The following is a 9,166-nucleotide window of genomic DNA, read 5'->3' on the forward strand; positions in this document are numbered from 1 at the left end:
TAATAAGGTATCTGCTCAGAAAGCACAGCACTACACGTACTCTCAAGTTGCTGATTCCAGCAGCAGCCTTGCAAATCCAGCTGCATCTTTAAACCTGAATGAAGGAAAAAGAAGTGCCAGTGCCACCGTATTAGCCAACCTCTATCTCACATAAAGAACAACAAGACCTCCAAGCAGCCTACAGCGTGGTCATGAAGTGTTCTCCCTTCAGCCATCAGTGAAAGAGGTCGTACGGGAAAATCCTCCCTTAACTCCAACTCTCCGCATACAGAAAAGAAATCAGATTGAAAATGAATAAAACCTTTGGGCAATTCTCCGCAAGGCAGGCAGGGACAAGCAGTGCAGGCCAAGCCACTGTTCCCACTGCAAAGAAAACAAAAACACAGGTGCTGAATGTACTGAAGCCATGCAGATTAGCCCTGTGTGCAGTACATGCTCTTTACAAGCAGAAAAAACATCACTCTTGTTATTTGGCTATTGTTCGCTTGAGGCATGTTTTATTTCAGCTCAACTCCAAGCAGAGTTATTACAGATCCCACAGCAGAAGTTCTCTGTGATGAGAGAAACATGTGATCTCCGGGCCCTAGAGAAGAAATTATGCTGGGAAGGCACCTCCAACGGGAAGGCTGATGCTGGCCACCTGAGCAAACACCCAGCCTAGTAAGCATAAAAAAGCAAGCATAATGGATACACATATATACATATATATATATATATATAATATATACATATATATATATAATGGCTATGCAGAGAGGTAGCTTGGTAAAAGTTTCTTCCCACTCCTCCCAGCAAAAGACTTATTTTCTGCATACGTCTATAAGACCAGAGCGAGGAGTTTTAAAGGGAAAGGACACAGCTTTGTTCCCCAATAAAAGAAAGGGGAGAGCCAGCTCCGTGTGTTGCAATGTGTGCAGTGCAGTTCCAAGTGCTGCTTGCTGATGTGCTGTTTAGTGTTCTCTTGTGCTGGTTTTGAACTTTATGAATTGTGCATGGGAACGTGTGCATATAAAGGATGCAGGGGAATGATTTGGATTGGGAAAAGTGAGTCATTCGGGGCTGACAGCAATAGATTCTGACTCGATCACAAGACCAAATCCAACAAAAAGAGACAAGGCTGCTCTGGAGTGATGTTTTGGGGGAGGGGAGCGGCTGCTTTAGCCAGAGATTACGGATCTAGTAAGAGTGGGGCTGACTTGGAGGGGGTGAACACATGCTGCTGGGAGCAAAGGTGGTGTCACTGACCCAGGAATTCGGTGGCAGGAGCCCTGCCAGAGCAGAATACACAGAAGCCCATCCGAGACCAGCAAACAGATGGCGCAGAGGGCTGAGGTGAAGCTGCGTGGGATATCCACCAGATGACAGTGAGGAGAACTGGATGTAGGAGCCACAGCAGCGGAGATTGCCTCTGTGAGTAAATTCTGGAAAGCCTGAAACCCAGGCGACTAATAAGCACAAGCGTGGGATTGGCCTTCACATGCTGAACAGCTTTTGCTAATATCACTTTGTTATGCAAATATGTAATTATTTCATTTCCCCCAGAAGGAGTATTTGTGGTTTCCTCTTCCCCGGGACTTCCGAATGCTTGTGTGGAGGGAACAGATAACTGTGAAGTTACCAGGTATGTGCGTTACAGGGCAATTACTGAAAGTGTGGAAACCTGGAAGTTTTCGGTGGGGGTTTTAAACAGCGCTTTTGAAAGGGACTGCTGGAGAGCGGTGAGGTTGGCCCTGGTAGTGGCACCAGCGCTGCACATCATTTAAATAAAGTTAATTAAGATTGTGGCCTACTGTATGCCCAGGGCTAAGGAATAAAAAGGCTAGGTTGCTTACGAGTTACGTGACTGTACAGCAACGTGTGTGAAGCACAAACTGGAGTCTTACTGGTGGATCAGGTGGAGCTCTACAAGCAAGAAGGTGCCAGGGCCCAGCAGGGAAAGCGCAGGAGCTGCAGACCTGCAGAGAGCTGCACTGGCTGTAGCTTGGAAGGACAGTGCTCACGGATAACCCACAAGTTATCCACACCGGCAAATGAGAGAACAAACAAGCAGCATGCACCAGCCCTCTTTCTGTAATACTGTGGTAGAATAAGTATAGACAAGCGACCAGCTTAGAAAAGTCCAGCCCTGCCCAACTGTAACGCAAGTAACCCTTTTGTTACTAAAGAGGGATAAAGAAAGTCAGGCTGCCTTATACACAGCCAGCATTTCAGATCGTTTGAGCTTGATTCTGCCTCACATGTCTGCCTGCAAGTGCCTCTGTAGACGCACACACGCGCGCGCACACGCACACACCAGCTGGAGTTTGGTGCCTCTTTCTAGAGACCAGGTCAGAACTTTAACAGCATTATTTGACCCCTTTGCATCTTTCCTGTTTCTTCTCTCTGGGGGGCTGGGGAGGGAAAAAAATACAGTAATAGATTATCTATAGCAATCCAGATTGTTATCTCAGCTTTGCAGATGGAAATCTAGGGTGACTCTACTGGATAGGATGGAGTCAATCCATAATGACACCAGTGTGTGCGCAGAATTTGTTCCATGTGGTGAGGGTTATTCTTTTTGTCTGTCTGCATGTTTTGTAGCTTTTCATGCCCCTACAGCTGTTTTGTGTGGAGACCTGCCCTCCAGACTGCCTAAGACCTGATTCGTACATTTGTACCAAAATGATTTGCATGCTGCGCAGAAAGGCAGATGAGTTTGTTTGGCTATTCCAGAAGAAGTGATTTAGGAAGCTGGACTGTGTTTTGAGATTTGGAGCCTGTCAGTATATCATACTGAAATGTTTGCTTTGTTTTTATAAACACAGGAGAGGTAGGTAAGCTTTTATTCCACTTTGTTGCTTTGATGATTATGCCATTGAACAGCTACATTTGGCAAACCAAGACAGAAAAAAGGGGGAGGGAGAAAAAATAAGAAATTAACACCACATTTAGTCATCTCCATTAAGAATGCAAAATATGTACAGTGCTTCTGCACCAAGTTCAGACTAGATCTCATCGTGCACAAATCATTTTTACTGCTGTTGCATCAACACCAGAGCTTGACACATTCTTTAACCCTTCTTAGCCTTCCAAGTGACCTGGTTTGCCTTTAGCAATAGAAGGCTCAAAAGGCCCACGAGGGTCACATCAGCTGTAACCGGGTAGACCCAGATTCAGGGAGGAGCTTAGGTGTTTCATTCCCCCGACTGTCTCTTCGGGCAGAGCTGGGCTCAGTTCTGCTGGCAGCTGAAAAGCTGAGAGCAGAATGAAGATGTTAAATTTCAGAACTGTTGTTAACATTTGTTGCATTTTGGAGGCCAAAACCTTACATGATGAAAATCATTACTGCATAAATCAGTAAAGTAATACTGGTTTTCTCACTGAATAAGTATCTGCACAAGAGTGTTGGTGAAAATGCAGCAAATCTTTTAAGCGTGACCGTTATGATATGGTGAATCTCAACTGTGCATATAATATTGAAATCAGTGGTATTTTGTGTCAGATGAGGATTTGGCCCAAAGAAAAGACCTCAGGATTTGACTGCATATTGATACAAAGCAAACAAAAGCTTTTGGCTCATACCAGTCAGTTGCCAAGCAGGGTCTCAGGGAATCATAGTATCATAGGATCGTTCGGGTTGGGGGGAACCGCTGTCGGTCGCTACTCCAACCTCCTGCTCAAAGCGGGACCAGCTGTGAGATCAGACCAGGCTGCTCAGGGCTGTATCCAGTCAGTCTTGAAAACCTCCAGTGATGGAGATGGCACAGCCTCCCTGGGTGACCTCTTCCAATGACTGACCCTCCTTCAGGGGGAAGAGGTTTTCCTAGCATCCAGTCTGCACCTCTCCTGTTTCAGCTTATGCCTGTTGTCTCTCATCCTCTCGCCGTGCAGTGCTGTGAACAGCCTGCGTCTGTCTTCTTGGTAACCCCCTCACAGGTACTGGCAGGCTGCTGTGAGATTGCTCCAAAGCCGCCTCTGCCCCAGGCTGAACAAGCCCCGCTCCCTCAGCCTCTCCTCACAGGACAAGTGCTCCAGCCACCACTCACTGTGGTGACCTTGCTGAACTGCCTCCCGTCCTCCACCGACGTTCGGTATGGACACAGAGTTCTCTCTGTGGTCTAACAAATGCTGAGCACAGGGGGATGCTCACTTCTCTCCATCTACTGGCCGCGCTGCTGGTGAGACAGCCCGGGATGCTGTCGGCCTTCCCTGCTCTGCCCAGCTCGCTGTCCACCAGGGCACCCGGGCCCTTTTCAGCAGAGCTGCTCCCCAGGCAGCCAGGCCCCAGCCTGTGCTGCTGCATGGGGCTGATCCTTCCCGGGGGCAGCACTTTGCATTTGTCCTTTTTGAGTTTCATAAGGTTCCTGTCAGCCTATTCCTCCAGCCTGCCTAGGTCCCTTTGGATGGCAGCCCTGCCCTTGAGCGCATCTGCTGGTCCTCCCGGTTAGGTGTCATCCGCGAGCTTGACAGGAGCGTGCTCCTCTGTGCCCTCCCGGTCACTGACAAATATGTTAATACGGGATAGGCCCCGGGTACTCCACTTGGTACCGGCCTCCGGGTAGAATATGGCCCATGAACCTCGACCCTCTGAGCCTGACCATCCAACTGGATTTTCACCCTTCTAATTGTTTACCCATCCAGACGGTAACATCCTAACTTGGATACAAGAATACTGTGGCAGACAGTGCCAAAACCCTTGCTAAAGTCAAGGTAAATGTCATCCACCCATCTCCCTTCTCCACAAATCCGGTCGTTTTATCACAAAACGCAGTCAGGTGGGTCAGGCATGATATGGCCTTGGAAGCAGACAAAATTGATGCCTCAATTAAAAATTAGTATTATTTTTTTCAGAGAAAGAAACTCAGCAAAATGTGTTAGCAAATGCTGACTTCCTTGTGTTATTAAGCATCAGCCCTATGAAACCTGGCCAGTCAGTACATCCAGCCTGGAGCACCCATCTGCCTCACTTGGAGCAGGATCCAGGCCACAGAGTGTATTAAGAAAAACGGCAGAACTACATTTCCATTCTGGAAGTAGCACCAGTGTCAAAATATCTACTGAAAACCAAACCATGGGTTCTTTCCATAGCCCTCACTGATGTTTGTAAAATGTTATTTAAGAAACTGAGCTGAAAAGATGCCCATGGAGAATTTCAGATGGGGACATAGTCAGAATCTAAACTAACCGACCACAATTTATTTAAACCAAAATATTTCATTTTAAAGGATACTGTTTTCTCACTTAGCCAAATCCTTTTGCTTATCTCTCAATGTCCATGTCTTAGGAATAAACATCGATAGGTAGAAAGAACACAAACCCTGCCTGACAGGATCCAGAGTTGCTTCTGACAACTCCTCGAAGGCCATTAAGCATGGAATCCAGTAGTGTTGAATATTTGTCAACTGAAGAAAGAAGATTTTTACTCCTACTATCAGCAGATTCAGATACTGCTTGCAGGTGCCAAGATCCGTATTTTCAAAAGTGGGCATTAATTTGGAGAGCCTCTTTTCCAAGTATTCATGTTGCTGCCCCTGAAGAGGAAGGGTACAGAAGAAGCATCCTGGGGGCTCATGATCTAACTCAGGAATATTACTCCAGCCTTTGAAGTTGAAAATCCCAGCAGTAAAACTCCAAAGAATATCTTTGCAGCTACACAGAGAATAAGTCAGCAGGCCAAATGTCTACTGTAGGGTGAGCCGAATAGCTCTTCAGGTTCCTGTCCCTGTTTTGACTGGACTGGGGTGACAGGCACCCAGCTAATATGTAGACACCGAAAGTTAGGTGTCGTAATCCCTGTAAGTATGCACCATTCATAATGGTGAGTGCTTAAGGTGGTCCCCATTTAGAGAGAATCCCAGAAGTACCTGAAGTAGGTAGGAGTCGCAGTCCACTGACTTGTAGTTTGACACATCATGCTGCACTTCTGCTGTAGCAGTTCAGAGGAGCGTTGAAAAAAAATCTCCTTCCGCTTTAATAATGCCTTGACTTGCGGTGAAAGCTGGCACCTCCTTTTTTGTCTTTGCAGCGCACTAGCTGTGGGAACCAAGAGCCACAATGCAAGCTTGTAGCCAGGAATATAGTCTGTTTAGTAGTGAGTGCACGTTTAATACATGCTCTAAAAATCGTAATAGTAAGATGGGTAGAAAATCAGCCTCACCCGTTCTAAGCTACTTATTTTGAATTAAACACAGCTTTTTCCTGCCAAAACTTCAATTACTTGCTAGACCAGGACTGGTAGGCCCCACATGTGACAGTGTCTTACACAGAATAGTGAGAGTGAGGGATGTCCGAGTAGACTGGGTCCTTCCAGTGCAACATCACTGTCCAGGCTTACACCTCTAGTGTAGTTACTGCGTGTGCATTGCCTTGCAGGAAACGAGTCGGTGATACTGGGAGAGTTGCCAGTTCTGAGGCAGTCATACCAGCAAAATGACCTTGAGAGTTGGGATTAGCAGGTTTCTTGCCGGCCAGTCACAGCAGAAAGCCCACAAACAAGAGAGGTCATGAAGATTAAACCCTCCCAAACAGATAGACAGTCCTTTCAGTTCAGGGTGGGGTCTGGTTTTGCTTAGTAAGTTGCTGAGGTGCTGCATGGTAAGCCTGATATTTATTATTTGTAGAATCATAGAGTAATTTTAGCATGCGTGAGGGAACACGATGGAATTACAGGCTTGGTGTCCGCTTATACTGACCGTAGTGTTAAACCATCCTGCTGATTTCGTGGGGACAGGAATACTGCACAAGGGAATATCTCATCTGTGAAAACACAGTCGCTTCTAGCACAGGCCGCAGCCTCGCTATCCGTCCCTCACGCACAGCTGTATCTCAGTGGGAGGGCATGGCTTTTAAACGACCAGAGCAAGGGCAGATTCTTCAGCGTCGTGTGCCTGTCCGTGTACCGCTAAAGCAGCAAGAGGTGGAGTGCAGGCTTAGGCAGCAGGTGGAAGATTGCCAGCAGGGAAGGAAGCTCTGTGCTGACAAAGGCAGGGGGAGGCAGCTCCCGCGTTTGGCACGGTACCTAAAGGAATTTCCTGGTATCTGCACGGTGCTGTGGGATGACTGAGGAAGCTGCAGCCCCCCCCCCCCCTCCTGGCAGAGCCCCAGCGAGCTAACGCTGACCCTGGCGCTGTCTTGCTGAAAGTTAGCAGTGGTTCATGACTGAAAGATGCAAAGCAATGTCAATACATTAATATTGCTACCCAAAAAAGTGCAGAGCTAACAAATTGTTGAGGTATCACACATGAATGGAGCCTTTAGATAAAGATTAAATAAAAGTTAAGTGCATCATTCAGGTACGTAAATTCTTATTATTCCTGATCTAAGTCTTCTCTCTGCTACTGAGGTTTGGTATGGCAACAGAATAACCCACTCGTGTTTGGCAATACTGGTTGCACAGTGCTTTCACCTGGGCTTGTAGTCCAGCTGTGCTGCGGAAGCCAGGCAGCCTGTCCATTTATCACACCATGTCCTTTTCCAGTTCCATCACTCTCCCAATCCACTTGTGAATTACTTCTTTCCACTTCCCCTCCTGTCCCATAAATGACATAGGCAAACACATTATTATAGGGTTGTAGAGCAGCTGGAATCTGACCGTTATGTAAATAACTCATTGAATTCAATCTTTCAGATTTTTTTTACCAGAGCTTAAAAAGTAGAATGTGCCTCCTGGTTGGAAATACTGCGCTTGTAAGAGAAAAGGGTGGTTTCAGTGGCACTTTGAGATGTCCGTAACATCTCTCAGTGATACTTGCAGTTAAAAAAATCCCTGTCAGAGAAGTCTTCTGAGGGTGAGCCTGTGGGTGCCATCACCTCCGTGGTATTTGTAATGGAAACACCCTGCCCCTCTGTCAAGGCCAGAAACACAGCTTCGCCATTGCGTACGGTACCAGCACGGCTATATGGCTTCAAGGGGCCTCTTTCTTCTTGTGTAAATCAACATAACTATTTTGAAACCCGTGGGGTTAAACTTTAAGCTCTCTGGGACATGGACAGAATTTTGTTCTCTGACCAGGTCTGAACTTGCCAGTGATCTGAAGCACTTCCCCATAAGAAATGGAAAAGAAATAATAGAAAGGTGCAGAAGCACTGTTATCGCAGATGCCAGGTCTGAGAGTTTGCCAGCCGTTATTTACTAATGAGGAGTAACTACTTACACGTGCTAGTTCAGTTTGTTTTGTGCAGTCACGGTGCTGTGGCATGTAAAATTGTATGTCCAGTTTGATACAAGGATATTCTTTAACTCTGGGAGCCTCAGATCTGCATGTGATGAGAATCCCACTCTATCTGGGGGACAATTTGTAAAGGAAGTGATATTCGAAACCCAATCTGTGCTTCTGCAGCATTCTCAAAAAACTCCAATGCCCGTCTGAAAGGAGGGATTCAGAGAAGGCACCTAACTTAGTGCTCTAAGAAGTCACTTCTTCCTTTCTCCCTTACCCCAAGAGTCCTCTTTCTTTTCACTGACTGAAACAGGATTGTACTGGGCTGACTTTCTGCTTTAGACACCTAACTTAAGCAACCACAGGCAGGTGGTGGGGCAAGGTTCTGGGAGCCAAATTCTGAATTAATTTTGCATAAACAGTGCTTTATGCTAAGCCTTAAAAGATTTGAAATAAAAGCACAGCAATAGTGTGCTTGAGCTTCCATGTTGAGCTTCAGTCAGTTCTTCTCTAATCCGCCTTTGCTCAAGTACTGTGTGACGTACATATGTGCTGTCTCTGATATTTCTCTTTTACTGAAGTCACTCCCAATTTACAGTGGCCCTGAAGAGTCGGGCCGCAGTGTGTAAGATCCCTCATCTGTTGGACGTGCAAAACAGATTACATTCTCATGGCCAACTATTTGGCACTATAAGTTTAAAAGAGACTTGGGTTATGCTAGTGTTTTATTTAAATAGTTTTTTAATGGTGTCTCACCATTAAAAAATAACACAACTAAAGTTGAAATAGCACTTGCACTCAACCAGTATTTCACTTGCTCAAAGGTTCTTCTTCTGAGACTGGAAGTTCAGTCATGGCCATAAGTCAGAGATGGCTACTCGGGCTGAATTTTTCAGCTATCAGTTCAAATCATTTTATTTCCTTCCTGCAGAAAACTACATTGATTTTATTATTTTTGTCCAAGAACCTGATCACACCTTAATTTTCTGTATATTGAATTGCCCAAATTTTATGTTGCACTAATGTAA

At 46.0% G+C, this 9,166-nt stretch overlaps 1 long non-coding RNA gene across 1 annotated transcript; it reads left to right on the forward strand.

Moving 5' to 3' along the window:
• Positions 1-1,396: 1,396 nt before the first annotated feature.
• On the forward strand, positions 1,397-2,799 carry LOC135328123 (uncharacterized). The gene is made up of 3 exons (XR_010388857.1): positions 1,397-1,410; positions 1,546-1,621; positions 2,581-2,799. It is a non-coding gene; the product is annotated as an uncharacterized LOC135328123 (long non-coding RNA).
• Positions 2,800-9,166: the final 6,367 nt, after the last annotated feature.

Source organism: Dromaius novaehollandiae, chromosome 4, assembly GCF_036370855.1.
Source record: "Dromaius novaehollandiae isolate bDroNov1 chromosome 4, bDroNov1.hap1, whole genome shotgun sequence".
NCBI classification, from domain to species: Eukaryota; Metazoa; Chordata; class Aves; order Casuariiformes; family Dromaiidae; genus Dromaius; species Dromaius novaehollandiae.